At 44.7% G+C, this 15,041-nt stretch overlaps 2 long non-coding RNA genes across 2 annotated transcripts; one reads left to right on the plus strand and one right to left on the minus strand.

The window, feature by feature from the left end:
- Window positions 1–1,160: 1,160 nt before the first annotated feature.
- Window positions 1,161–1,613, minus strand: LOC120887671 (uncharacterized). Its single transcript, XR_005730997.2, has 2 exons — window positions 1,474–1,613; window positions 1,161–1,260 (listed from the first exon to the last, which is right to left on the minus strand). It is a non-coding gene; the product is annotated as an uncharacterized LOC120887671 (long non-coding RNA).
- Window positions 1,614–1,871: 258 nt separating this feature from the next.
- LOC120887672 (uncharacterized) lies at window positions 1,872–9,303 on the plus strand. The gene is made up of 2 exons (XR_013426870.1): window positions 1,872–8,510; window positions 8,875–9,303. It is a non-coding gene; the product is annotated as an uncharacterized LOC120887672 (long non-coding RNA).
- The last annotated feature ends 5,738 nt before the right edge of the window (window positions 9,304–15,041 follow it).

Consider the following 15,041-nt stretch of genomic DNA (forward strand, 5'->3'; position numbering starts at 1 on the left):
CTCCTGGGGGAGGCCTGCACTGGCATCGCGACAGGAGAGGTCTCCTGTGAGACCACAATGTGGCCAGGCCTACCTTTTCACTCACTGTAGTGGGCACAGTCCTTGCTTGGCCAGCACTATGTGTCTGTGAGTCGTCTGGTACAGGCTTGGGTGCCAGAGACCCTATTTTGCTGTGTATTTTTTCCCACATAATGGAATGCCCACACATGACTTGTGACCAAAATCCACACCCAGGAAGGCACTATTCTTGTCCCATTAGGAAACTAAGGCTAAGCTCTGTCATCTGCTGTCATTGAGCTAGAAGTGCAGAGACTGGGATTTGACCCTCAGTCCTTCTGTGTATTAGACTCCCGCTGCCTTTTCAGGTAAGAGAAAGAGATGGGGCTGTGTACTCAGAGAGGAAAGATCGGTTAAAGAAAAAGTATTTGGGTGCAATGGTGTATGCCTATATTCCCAATGGCTCAGGAGGCTGAGGCCCTAAGCAACTCAGTGAGAGCATGTCTCTAAATAAAATACAAAAAAGGGCTGAGGATGTGGCTCAGTGGTTAAAGCGCCCCTGGTTCAATCCCTGGTACCTAAAATAAAATAAAATGAAGAAAGAAAGAAAAGAAAAAGTAGGAGGAAAGGTCAGGACAGGTTCTTGATTATATTCTAGTTATTCATCTGTAAAAAATTTAGGTCTACATTTGCAATTTCTGCAGATTTACACTAGGGCTATCACCCCGAACCCCTACTACAACTAGTTCTGCTGAAATTGTTACAAGACAGATTTCAGCCTCTTGGAAGAAGGCTTGTATTTTTCCTTCCCACTCTTTCTCAGTGTGTAACTATGTACTAGTGTGAGAAGGAGAGTAAAGCTGGTCTCCTGCCCCAGAATGGAAGCCACATGAGGGCAGCTCCATGTCCACAGCCCAGCTCAGTTCCTACCTAGAACCAGGAAATACTCAACTCATAATTGTTGGGTATACAGACATTGCTGCTGCCATTATTAACACTTTGGAAAGCAATGAGGTACACAGCAAGAGCTATAAGTAAGACGTAATATTTGGCTAAACCATCTATTTCTTTCTGAAAATAATCAGTGGGAAAAAAAAGAGGAAAAGGAAGACATGAAGATGATGATTCCTTCAATCTCTGATAGGGTAAACAAACAATAAAGATGCCAGGGAATGATTTTATTAAATGATCATCAATATAATGGAAAATGTGCAGCCTTAAAATCCCAGTCATACAGACTCCATGCAGTTAGGTGGGAAGATTCTAAACAAAACAGAACAGGTATGTGCTTTTCAAATTGAGTCACGTGGGAAGTTGACATTTCAGTTGGTGAGACCAAAACCTAGAACTGCTACTTGTTTTGGTATTTGCACATTCTGGGCTCTGGACCCCTCCCTGGATTCCTCCAGCAGTTGGGGCCTGTTCTGCCTGCTGGGCAGGCGGACCAACAGCAGAGCTCACCGAACTCCCACTCACCAGGATCCACTATTTGTGTTCTTCCGATTTTCAGAAATCTGTCTCCTCTGCTTCCCAGTTGGAATCTGAAGTGCAACTTCATTCATTCGCTCGTTCATTCATCCATCCATCCAACAAAGGACCTACTATGTGCCGGGCATTCTCCTAAATGCTAGATAAGAGAGATGCTACGCAGATAAGGTCTTTGCTCTCATGGAAGCTACGTCGTGGGGAAGACAGAAGATTGCTCAGGAACACCCGTCTCTCAGGCCGTTCCCGCCTCCTCTCAGCACCCGGACCGCCGGCCTGCAAACCCTCAACCCGGCCTGGCCGCCAGCTGCGTTTCCCCGGGGAAATCAAGAGCCGCTACGTCCTCCTTACTGCGCCGTCGGGGCAACTCGGGACCCTGTTTAATGTCCCCCATGCACACGGAGCCCTTCAGGATGGCCCTGCTTACCTTTCCAGCGTCAGCTGCTTCGACTCAGAATCTCCCGGCCCCGCGAGACTCTGCGAGGCGGAGGCGCCCCTCTGCCAACCCCCGCAGGCCCACATGGCGGCCTCGCTAGACCGGGCCGTCAGCCTCCGGGAACGCGTTCTCCCGTCCGCCCGCCCCCAGCTCCGCCGAGGCACAGCGTCCTGCGCCCCGGAGTGCAGCCCTGGGTGCGGACAGGCACTGCGCCTCGTGGGTCCCCCTGCCAAAGGACATGCCCCCGGGCAGAGTCTGTTGGGTGAATGAAAGAGTAACGGTAGGCTTTCCAAAACGGAAACTAGGTATCCCGGGATGCCTGCACTTCCGGGTGGCAGTCCACTTGGCTCCCAAGGGAGCGAGAGAGGGAGGAGAGGAAGGGTGTCCCCCAAGGGGCTGCTCTAGGAAGAGGGCTCGGTGGTCTGGAGGACCCAGAGCGTTGCGCGGAGGACCTAGGCGCCTAAGTCTGCGTCTGCGTATTAGCCGCCCTCCGCGAGAAGGCGGGGCCTAATGGAGCTTGGGGCAGGGCGCGGGGCCCCTGTTAGCCAGTTAGCGCGCAGGATTTGGCGGAGGGGCGGAGCGAGGTGAGCCCAGGAGTTGGAAAGAGCTTTCATCAGATTCTCAAAGTGGGTGGTGGGTGAACAAAAATCTCACACACACACACACACACACACACACACACACACACACATACGTATATAATTGCATATCTTGTGTCTCCCACGGAGGACACACACACACACACACACACACGTATATAATTGCATATCTTGTGTCTCCCACGGAGGTTAGGTAGACCACCACACTCCTAATCATTGTTCCGTGAGCATCAATCTTTCTGTTCCTCTGAATGCTTTCCCATTTCTGGGTTACTGTAATGCACAGTTTAAAGATGTTAGGAAAAGAATGTTCATTCCAGTTCTGAAGACCTATCTGCATAGCAAATTTCTGGGCCTTTATATAAATATGGGCTTCCAAGACTCTCATATATTCACTTTTCCAAGTTTAAGTTAAAAACAAAAGTGATAGGAGCAGGCCGAGCAGAATGCTGTTCTGGAGAGTGCTGACTTCTGTCATAATACATAGATGTTGCATAGAGATAAGGAGACTCTCCAGCCTTCAGCCCTTAGGGCTAACAGGCAAGTTTCTATCTGATCATGGTATGAGGCCTGATTCTTTTCTTTTGTGGTGTACTATTATTTTGTTTTTAAATATTTTTTAGTTGTAGTTGGACACAATACCTTTATTTTATTCACCTATCCCTATGTGGTGCTGAGGATTGAATCCAGGGTGTTGCACATGCTAGGTGAGCACTCTACTGCTGAGCCACAACCCCAGCTCCTATTCTATAATTTAAAGCCATGATTTATGATGTTTCTGTCTCTGGTCTGGAATGCAAGTTTACTAATTGGAAAACTATGCATTCCTTTACAACATGATTCTTAGGAACACACTGGCACATAAAGGAGGATATATTTGAATTCACATATCATTTTCAACTGTTATAAGAAGGTAATAGAGTGAATAATCAGGGCTGTCTTTGACATCACAGTTAATGTTCTATTTCTTTTCAGTTAAATAAGCTTTTCTATAACTTTTATTCTTTTTTCCCTCTTGCCTGGTATTATGGTTTGGTTATGAGGTGTCTCCCAAAAGTTCCTGTTAATACAGGAATATTTAGAGATGAAATTATTAGATTATGAGAGCTATAACCTAATTAGTCCATCCTAGTTTGAATGGACCAACTGGCTGGTAACTAGAGGCATGTGGGTGGCTGGAGGAGAGGGGTCACTGGGTTATACCCTGGGAGGGTGCATCTTCCATGAAGCCCTTAGATGTCCCTATCTTCTTTTCTTCCTTGCTGCCATGAGGGGAGCAGATTCCTCCCTACTAGGCCCTTCAGCCATTAATGAGCTTCCCTACCTTGGCCCCAGAGCAACAGAATTGCCATCTATGGATTGAGACCTCTGAAACTGTGAGCCCCAAATACACTGTTCCTCCTCTAAGTTGTTCTTGGTGGGTGTTTTGGTCACAGCAACACAAAAGCTTACTGAAACAAAATTTGTGTCCAGTAGTGGGGTTTTTGCTACGTCTAATCTGACCATGTTGTTCAGAACTGATTTGTAAGAATTTTGAAAATTCTAGAGATGCAAGCTGGAAAAGCTTTAAGGTGTTGTAAGCACAGCTTAATGGGTGACTCTAGTGAGAGCTCAGAAGACCCGAATGCCAATAGGAATGTGGATTGTGCATATGTGGTTTCAGAGGGAGTTGAGGACTCTTGGGAATTGGAATAGAGGCCACCATGTTATATTCTGACAGAGAACTTGTTTCTATTTTGCCCACATCCTGAGACTTTGTGTGAGGCTGAATTTATTAGTTACTCTGGTGGAGGAAATTTCAAGGAGTCACACATTCATTCAGTGGCATGGATATTGCTGGTAGCTTTTAGCCAAGTTTACTGTAAGAACTGGGAGCAGAAAATGGAGCGCTAAAGTTTGATTTTTAAAAATGTGAAGTTTGGTTAGAAAAACACGTGTAAAGCTGGGACCAAGAAAGGTGTGCTTGTTGAAAAATATTATAGCCACTAAAAAGATGCTAAGTTATTTGCACAGGACAATAGGAAAGATGAATTGAGGGCATCTCAAGGACTTGCAAGACTATACCTACTATAGACACCAAGGTATAGAAGAGAAAATTCTTTTCAGAAAAGATAATGGTTGGGTCCTGCTTTCAGAGGGGGCACTTAGGAAGTTTGTTTTGCCGTGCTGAACTCTGCAGGCACTCAGAGGCCACTGCAGCTATGATCCCAGGGAACCAGGTATTCCCGTGAACTGGCAGTAGACCTTGATGTTGACCACATGGTGCTGGTTCTACAGGAACTCAGGATCCTGGGGTTAAGGGGTCATTGAGGCTTCCTCTGAGATTTCAAAGGCAGGCCAGGGAGTTCAGGCAGAATGTAGCAGAGTCAGAGTCCCTGAGCACTGCCCCTGAGAGGGCAATGCATGAAGCTACAAAAGTGAAGCCAAAGTAAGAATGAGACCACAGGAATTAAGAGAGGCCAGCAATGTGGACTGTTTGCTGAGAGAAGCTGCTGGGTACAGAGAGAGCTGGGCTAGAGCCTATGTGTACTGAAACCAGCAAGGTTAAAGGAGCAGACCTGCCCAACCCTTTGGAAGTGACATCTCTCAGTCATGTGTCCTAGCTGCTGTAGAAGAAGTTAGGCAGAGAATTCTGGGACCTGTGTTGTCCAGCTGAGTTTTGGTCTTGCTTTGGCTTCACTTCTTCTTCCTGTACCCCGGTTCCTTCATTTGGGGTTGGGGATGTTCACTCTGTGCCACTGTATATTGGACATATGTAACTTGCTTTTGAATTTTTTTAGGAGTTCACAACCAAGAATTTGTCTCAGGTCTCAAAGGAGACTTTGGACTTGGGCAATACTTAAACTGTTAAGACTATGTGGCTCCTAGAGAGGAACTAAATTAATTTTGCATTGAAAGATGGATATAAGCTTTCGGGGGCCAGGGGCAGAGTGTTATGGTTTGGATATGAGGTGTCTCTCAAAAGTTCCTGTTAGTGCAGGAATATTCAGGATAAAATCATTTGATTAAAAGAACTATGATCTAATCAGCATCTTCTAGTTTGAAGGGACTGACTGGGTGGTACCTATAGGCAGGAGGAAGTAGGTCCCTGGGAGAAGGCCCTGGAAGCCAGCATCTTCCCTGTGGCCCTTTCCCCTTTCCCTCTCTCTCTGCTTCCTGCTGTCACGGGGGTTGGGGAGGGGCGGGGAGCAGCTTTCTCTCACTGGGCTCTTCTGCCATCTCACCTTGGGCCCAGAGCAATGAAGTTGGTTATCTATGGACTGAGACCTCGGAAACCGTGAGCCCCAGATAAACTTTTCCTCCTCTGAACTGATATGATCGAAAAAAAAAATAAACTGATATAATCGAGTATTTTGTCACAGCAACACAAAATCTGACTGATTTTTTGTTGTTTTGTGCCACGTGGGATGATCTAACATCCTACTAGACAGGGTTCTATGTGACCTGGGCTCTTGGTGTTGCTCCTGAACTTCCTGTTTCTCTTTCCTTCACTTCCGCTGGGTCTTCCTTCCTGCTCTACACCTTTGGCTCCATTGTTTTCTTTCTGCTTGGCTTTGTGACTGACAGCCAGAAGAATGACAAACCCTAACAGCTCACTTCTTGTGGTCAAGTGCTAATAAAGGGGTGCTTTCCTGAGCAGGGTGGGTAAAAGAGGTGATTCCTTCCATTGCTGCCCCTGAGCCTGAGTGGCTGGAACTCAAATAGCTGTTAGCACAGCCCATTTTATTTTGTTTCTCACTTTCCCCCCTTAAACTCCAACTAATTCAGCAATGTTTTTACCAAGTGTGAATATAAGCCACGCAAGAGAGAGCAGTGTATTCACTCACTCGTTCACCTATTTTTTCAATACGTGCTGATTATTGGCAGAAAAAAAATAAGTCTAGGGTTGACTTAGCTCAGTTAAGGACAGCATTCTTGCTATCTGCCTCCAAAAGATCTACAGGGCAGAAAGAAATCTATAAGCTAATAGTGAAGATCCAATTATGTTCATTGTCTTTGATGGTATCACTGACAGATTTTGTGGCTTTATGTATAGTTTTGAATGTCTAAAGCTACTAATAATACTAAATTAATTCCCCTACTTTGCTTTTATAAGAAAGGAAAAGCTACTCTTATTGAATGTTTTGCTTCTGAACCAGAATTTAAATTATCATTGTGATGATGCAGAATGTGGCAGCATCGGGAATGGCCTCTGAGGATTAGCTCCCCATGATCTCCATTAGCCTCCCTCCCCAAAACCACCCTAAGAAATCACATGATAGTCTTCTTAAAATTTGAAATGTAGCACGCAGACAAGGCTCCAAGATACACAACCTAGCCAGCGTCACCCACTTCCAACCAGATCCCCATCCCTAAAGCACTTCTGTGTAGCTATTCTATAACTTCCACTGGTCCTCTCCCACTTTTTTTTTTTTCATAGTGTCCTCACTCCAAGTTCCTAAGTATCTGAGGCAGCCAATTTTAGTCAGTTGTTTCAAAGTCATCCTGAAGAAAGCCCTAACTAGATGCCATCGATAAACAGGTACACAGTAAAATAAGCATAGCACCACCACAAGAATATTCACGTCAAGCATATTTGTCAACTAGAAAATTTGTTGCTATTTTCACAAAAGGATGTCCTTTCATCTATTTATGTTCAACTCATAAATTTTTTCTGTTGTTCACTCTGAGTAAAGTTGCTTAAATATCAGAGATGAATACTTACTGCATTGACACACAAAAACAGTTAAGCTTGTATCTAAAACTCCATGGATATCTAATCAGTATTTTTCCTTTTCCTTGAATGGTGTTGTGGTTTGACTATGAAGTGTCTCCCAAAACCTCTTGAGTGAGACAATGCAAGAATGTTCAGAGGTGCAATGGTTAGATTATGAGTTGGAACTTAATCAGTGGATTAATCCATTGCAATGGCTTAACTGGGTGGCAACTGTAGACACATAGAGTGTGGCTGGAGGAGGTAGGTCATTGGGGCATTCCTTTAGGGTTCATGTTTTGGTTCCTGGTAAGCGAGCTCTCTCTGCTTCCTATTACCATGTCCTGAGCTGCTTTTTCCCACCATATCCTTCCATAATGTTCTGCATCACCTTGGGCCCAGAGCTATGGAGTCAGCTGTCTGTGAACTAAACCTCTGAAACTTCGAGCCAAAATAAATTTTCCTCCTTTACATTGTTCTTGTCAGGTCTTTTGGTCACAGTGATGACAAGTTGATTTAAACAAACAGGCCTTGATGATATTTACATTTTTCTGCATGTGAGAGTGGAAGTGAGAACCAGATGCTGACTTGTGTTTCTTACAGAAGTGAAATCACCCATTCCTGCATTGAGATGATGTTTCTGGGATGTTGTCCACACAGCCATGGCTGAGTCTGGGCATGTCTGTGATTGGCGAAACAATTTGGAGCAGCATTGGAGAAATTTTGTGGGAGAAATTGAGTTCAATGATTATTATACATCAGACAGTTTTTTTGGAAAAGGAAAAACCCCAGGTATTTAGCTACATTCAGAATACAACATAGGATTCATGCTGGATATAAAAAATCCTTAAATGTAATGAGCATGGGAAAACTTTTACATCTTATACAACAGAGAATCCACATCAGAGCAAAGCCATGTGAATGTAAGGAATGTGGGAAAGCAGTTCAGGGAAATTCAGATCCTATCAGACATAGGAATGTTTGAGGTAGCAAAATTCTATGGAGGTGATAAACGTGGGAAAACCTTTAACCAGAGTCCAAACTTTGAAGGACATTATATAAATCACATAAGAATGTGGAAGAACTTTCAAGGAAATAAAAACTCATTCAGTATATCATATCAGAGAGATAACATTTGAGTACAGGAAATCTTTCATTTAATTTTTATACTTTTTTCAACATTAATCAAGGGATTTACACTAGAGAAAAACCAGATGACTGTAAAAGAGGTGAAGAAATCCTCGGGCAGAACTTGTTATGGTTTGGATCTTTAAGATTCTCCAAAGAGCTCATGTGTCAGGTGAGTGTTCAGAGGTGAAGTGATTAGATTATAAGAGTTGTAACCTCATCAGTGGATTAATCCATTTATGGATTAACAATTTGAATCGACTACTGGGTGGTGACAGCAGACAGGAGGGGGTGTGGTTAGAGAAAGTAGATCACTGGCACGTGCCTGTGCCCTTGGGGATCATATTTTATCCATGGCTCCTCCCTTTCTCTCTGCTTCCCAGCTGAGTTGAGCAGCTTTCCTCCACTGTGTCCTTCTGTCATGATCTTCTGCCTCACCGTGGGCCCCCGAGCAATAGAACCTGACAATCCTGGACGAAACCTTTAAAGCTGTGAGCTCCCAATAAGCTTCTCTTCCTCTATATTGTTCTTGTCAGGTATTTTGATCACAGCAACAAAAAGCTAACTACCATGGCTACTAAGGAACCAGAGAATTCACGGTGGGGAGAGGCCCTGTGGGTATGATGTTTGTTGGAGGAGTCCACCTGGTGCTTAGATCTGGAGCAACTTATGGTCGGGAACTAGAAGGAAATTCTCCTTCAAAGATTAGCCTGACAGCCCCCTGGGAGACATTCTGTCCTGAAGGCATCCTGTAGCTACCTATCTCCCTGGAACATCCTGTGGTTATCAGGATCATCAGACATCTTGCAGCTGGCAGTTTTACCACCCACATCCAGCAATTGCAGAGACCTTCCCCATCCCTAGCATATGAATACCCACCCAGCAATTGCTGATTAGAGAGCTTCCCCATCCCCAGCATATAAATACCCCTGTGTGAACAATAAAAGTTTGCAGCTTGATCAGAACTTTTGTCTTGCTGTCACCTTTCGCATCTCTTGTCCCTTCATTCCTCCCCATCTAGGTTCGCTGGCTGCCCACATTGATGTGTCCTGCCGGACGGGACAGTGGTCACGCATACAGGAGAGAAACCACACAGATGTAGCCTCTGCGGAAATACATTCTGAGAAAGCATAAAACTTACTCAGCACCAAATAATTTATACTGGAAAAAAATATTAGTGCAATAGCCGGGCCCGGTGATCCTTGCCTGCAATCCCAGCAGCTTGGGAGGCTGAGACAGGAGAATTGTGAGTTCAAGTCAGCCTCAGCAACTGTAAGGCACTAAGCAACTCAATAAAACCCTGTTTCAAAATAAAACACAAAATAGGGCTGGGGATGTGGCTCAGTGGTCAAGTGTCCTTGAGTTCAATACCTGGGGACCCCCCAAAAATATTGCTTCAAAGCATGCAGGAAATGGTTTGGAGAAAGTTTAGCCCCCTCTCATCATTAAAAAGTTTCTACTGGGACTGGGGTTGTGGCTCAGTGGTAGAACGCTTGCCTAGCACGTGTGAGGCTCTGGGTTTGATTCTCAGCACCACATATCAATAAATAAAATAAAGCTCCGTTGACAACTAAAAAAATTTTTTAATTTCCTACTGAAGAAGAAAACTTATATGTGAAAGGCATGCAGAAAAGACTCCAGTTGATGATCCAGCCTAATCTATCATCTGAGAATTCATATTGGAAAAAACCCTTAGGAATGTGAAGAATGTGAAAGAACTTTCAACTCTCAAGCTCACCTCTTACTAGCTACCAGAGAATCCATAGTGAAGAAATGAGTTTGGAGAAGTTTTCTGGGGACACTAGAAGTTTATTAAGCATCAGAGCATTTGTATCAAAGATTAGTTTCAAGGACTAAGATTTTGAGTGTGCCTTGTTATCTTCTGCCTCTCAGACTCTCTTAGTCCCTGTCATTTTGGAATGCCATTTCATACCTGGTTTCATATTTCGACTTGTAGGAGGGTTTCTTCCATACCAGGGCATCTTCAATACGTACTGATGAAATCTAAGAAGTGATAGAGGAGAACATGGAACTTTGCAGGTTCAGAATTCCATAGGACACTGAAGAAGCTTGAGGGAAAAGTCAGAAGAATGTATCTTGAATACTGTTGTGGCTCACATTTAATTTGTCCCCCGGAGGTCCATGTGCTGGTTCTCCGTGGAGCTGCCCTGAAAGGTGTGGAACTCTTAAAGGTGGGGCCTGGTGGGAGGTGTCTGGGTCAAGACCACCTTTGTAAAGGGATGAACTGTAGGTCAGGCAATGGCAGCCACCAAAAAGAGGAAGATTTAAAAAGGCTGCTGAAAGGCTTTATTGAGAGAATAAGAAGAGGGTCTAAGAAGAAACCACTTGGGGACTTGACCAGACTGGAATTTTTATTGGGCTTAGGGCAGGAAGGGAGGGATTGGGACAAGAAAAGGGGTTTTTAGAGTCACTGTCCCACTGGAGTTGTTGTTGTTGTTGTTAGTGGTGGGGCTGGCTAAGATCCAGGATTGGCCAGGAGACTCCTCTGATTGACAGGTGGTTCCTTGGTGCCTGATTGGTGTTTCTTTCACTGGCTTCGAGTGTGGGCTGCTTGGTGCTTTGTTCCTAAGTCACCTTCATCAACCTGACGTGAATGATGGTCTGGCAGAGGCAGTTAGGTCTTGCAATAGTGAGTTAGTTCCCTTGAGAGAGGGTTATTATTACAAGATAGTGGCCCCTCCCTACTCTCTTGACATGTGACCCAAATACCTGTCATGTGATAGCATCGCCATATCAGAAGACCCTCACCAAGACTGTGAGCTCAATAAACCTCTTTTACTTTATAAAATACTGAGCCTCAGGTATGTTACAGCAACACAAAATAGAATAAGACAAATCCAAGAGGAAGTCTTGTGGTCAACTGTATCTGCTAAGTCTGACACCACTGGAGCTCATTCATGCCCTGTGAATCTGGTCATTTCCATGGGCTGCAATTTTACATCATTAGGGATTACTTCAGATGGGTATTGGCTGGGCAATTTTGCTTGAATTGAGTTCAGAGTTTAATGGAATACTCTTCACTGGGTGTATAAGTTAGGAAGATGTCCGTGTAATGAAAGTTGTGTGTTTTATTTTAAAATCTTAGAATTTTATAGCAGGAAGTGATCAAAGGTCCTTCCTTAATTCAGCTTCTCATTTTTCAAAGGACACAACATGATCAAATGGTTAGGTTATTCTCTCAAGTTTTACTAGCCAGTAAGGAAGCCCTCCTAGGTCTCTGACTCTCAGTCCACAGCCATTTCCCTAGGCACCATCACCTCTCTTGATATGTGGCAGATCAACTTTTTTTGGAATGTAATTTTGATGCAACATCATCTATTTCTGGAAGAAAAAAAAGTCAGGTAGCTCAGTCATTTGTAAAGAGGAATGTCTTTAGAACGAGATCACTCAAAATGTCCCAGTATATAAAAGACATCCCCTCCCACCACTTGGAAGTATTCAAATGCTAGAAAGGATGTGCCGGAAGGCCAGCTGTGACTAAGAGCCAAGGAGGCTGCTTTTCTCTGAAAAACAAGATCCTATCAAGCTGGGCAAATCTGAGAGCTCGCTAAGGCATTGAACCCTTCCAAATGTCAAAATTGTTAAGGTATTTTTAAAATGTGAGACTTTTGTTGATTGAACAGCTGAAATAGGATGAAAGCAGAGGAAAAGGGTGAAGAAATCTCTCCCTTAGAGAAGTTAAGTTTTATATATTTGGAAGGTTTTTATTCAACAGTGAACAAAGAAGCCTGAGCTCTATGTATGGGATGGGTTGAGTCGTGTCCCACCACCTGCCACATCAGAGGTTGAACTCCTAACCCCCAGAACCTCAGAATAGACTCTATTAGAAACAGAGTCTTCAAAGAGGAAATTAAGTTAAAATTAGGTCATTAGAGTGGGTCTCATAAGAAGACTGGTATCCTTAAAAAGAGGAAATATCAGGACAGACACACAGAGGCAAGGCCCTGTGGGCAGAGGGAGAAGATGGCCTTGACCAAGACAGGGAGAGGCCTCACCAGGAACCAATATTGCCAATACCTTGATCTGTGGCTCCCAGCTTCTAGAACTTTGAGGAAATAAATTTCTGTTGAAGTCAGCCAGTCTGTGCTCCTTTGTCACGGTGGCTCTAACAAACTAAAGTGACATGCAAAAGTCAGGCAGCTCATATCTTTTTATAACTATATAAGGACTCTTTTGTATTTTTATTCAGAGACAGGGTCTCACTGGGTTGCTTAGCACCTCATTTTTGCTGAGGCTGGCTTTGAACTTGTGATCCTCCTGCCTCAGCCTCCTGAGCAGCTGAGATTACAGGCGTGTGCCACTGTACCAGCCATACAGGACATCTTTATGAAGTCCTGGTGTCATCTTTCCTATTCCAGAGCTTTCTGGATCTGACTCCCAGGCGAACCTTGTGTTTCCTGGCCCCATTCACACTGTGGGTGCGGCATGCAGACACAGCCTTTCAGATCTGAGGCTGAGCTCCCCAGAGCTGTGATCACCGAGGCTCTGAGTAGGGCTTGACTTGTTCTCTACTTGTTCTCTAATCTGGGCTTCAGAACATCTTCTCTCTCTCTCTTGTCTGGCATTCTGGTGGTGGGGGGCTGGGGAGTCTGCAGAGAAGTCGGAGGTGGGCACGGAGCTGAGCTTCCATGCACTTTGCCCTTCAGAAGCAAGTGGGTGGTGGTCCTCCAGCTCAGGGAGAGGCTGGACTCAGACCTACCCCTCACCCACTCGCCTTCCCTTCTCTGGCCAGGCCTGGGTTGCCCCACACCCACTCAGCTCTGATAGCCAACTCTGCTGACCCCTCAGGAAGATCCAGGATCTTTTTCTGGTCATATACCTGCAGCTTCACAGAGCTAGAACCAGGTCCCTGATAAAAAAGACGTTTAGTCCAAAGAGCAGAGCAGAGAAGCCGGCCTTTCTGTGCAAAAGTTCCACTTATTTAGGACTTACTGTATGCAGGTGTAACATAAATTCTCCCTTCAGTCTCACAATAATTCTCCATAATAGCAATTATTATACCTGGTTTATATATAAGGAAATGGTTCAGATGAGCCTGTGTAACTCTAATGAACTATAAAATTTCACCCAAGAAGTGAAATAATTTTAAGTTTACACAAGTTAGTAAATAACCAATGTCTTGGGTCAGCCAGTATGCAGGAGCTGCGAGCTTTTGGAGTGCATGGAGGACTAGGCAGACTGGACTGAGGTTGCTGCTGGGTCTGGCTGTGTCCCCATGTGTCCTTCTCACTCACTTTGCCTTTGATCCCACACAGCACCTGAGATGAGTGTGGCTTGCCAAGATGTCACTCAATCTACTGACCCCTTGCCTCATTTGGGTGGAACTTTCTCAAATGACTCCCCTCAATAAATAGGGCTTCAGAACGTCTTCTCTCTCTCTCTCTTGTCTGCCTCTCTGGCTTCCCTCGTGGGAGCTGAGACTGAGGAGCTGTCACTAGACCCTGAGAGAAAGGCACTTTCTGTATCTGTGTGTCATTATTTCGTGTCAACCCCAAATTCACCTGGGGTGACCCTGAATGATTTAGTCGTGTGTCACAGCAAAACAAAACCAGGAATCCAATGTACAAATTAACCTTTATTCAAGACCTGCCATATACCCGAATTGTACATTAAGCATAAGTCTGTCAACCAGAGAGGAAGACTGGCCTCTCCCCAGCACACGCTCCCTGTGTCCCAAGGGGAAATGGCTCAGGAAAGCAAGTACTGCGCTCCACTCCGGCTGGGTGGGCTGGAGGCTCGGTCCTCTGTGTGGTGGTGCAGAGGTGGGGGGCCCTTAAGTCGGGAAGCCTAGGGCTCTGCCCTTGGGAGAGATTAAAAGGCAGTTTTCATGGGACTCCTGAGTTAGTTGTTATAAAAAGAGCAAGTCTTAAGTGGACAAAATTCTGCTAATTGCATGTATGAATTCACCCAGGATGCATTCCAACTGTACGAACTATAATGTGTCAATTAAAAATAAATAAATAAATAAGCAACTCATAAAGATGGCTGACTCCATTTCTTGGGGCTTGAGGGGAGGCAGGACATCATGGCGGAAGTGTGTGGCAGAAGAAAACAGATGGGAGTATGGAGAGAGAAAGACAGACACACTCCACTCACTAGGGACAAGATGTGTCTCCAAGGCACGTCCCCATGACCCACCTCCTCAAGCCACACCCTACCTTCAATTACCACTTAATTAATCTCATTTAGGGAATTAATTTACTGATGGGATTAAGGCTCTCGTAACCCACTTATTTCACACATGAGCTTTAGATGGACACCCAGTATCTAAACCAAAATAAAGTCCTTGGGTTTGGTCCCCAGCACCTGAAAAAAATATATTCCTAGAGCTATGATTGATACTGGCCTCCAGCCTTTGTCTGGCTTTAATGTCACAGCAAAACTGACCTCCTAAGTTCCTCAGAGGTACTCCTTCTATTTTCTAGAGATTCTGTAAGCTTGGTCTTAATATTTTGTTAAAATATGAGTAGAATTCTCCAGTGAAACTAAGTCTAGAGAGTTCCTTTTGGAGAGTGTGAGGCAGGAGTTACCACATGAAATCTGTTTCACTTATCTCTGTAGCCATGGTGATGACCCTTGGTCGAATTCTGAAAACTAAACTAGGAAGACTCATGTAGCTACTGGGTAATATATTATTCTCTGTGCTCCAATCAGGGCATCCAGATGAACCAGGCTGTTGGGA

Source organism: Ictidomys tridecemlineatus, chromosome 10 (genome assembly GCF_052094955.1).
Source record: "Ictidomys tridecemlineatus isolate mIctTri1 chromosome 10, mIctTri1.hap1, whole genome shotgun sequence".
Classification (NCBI taxonomy): domain Eukaryota; kingdom Metazoa; phylum Chordata; class Mammalia; order Rodentia; family Sciuridae; genus Ictidomys; species Ictidomys tridecemlineatus.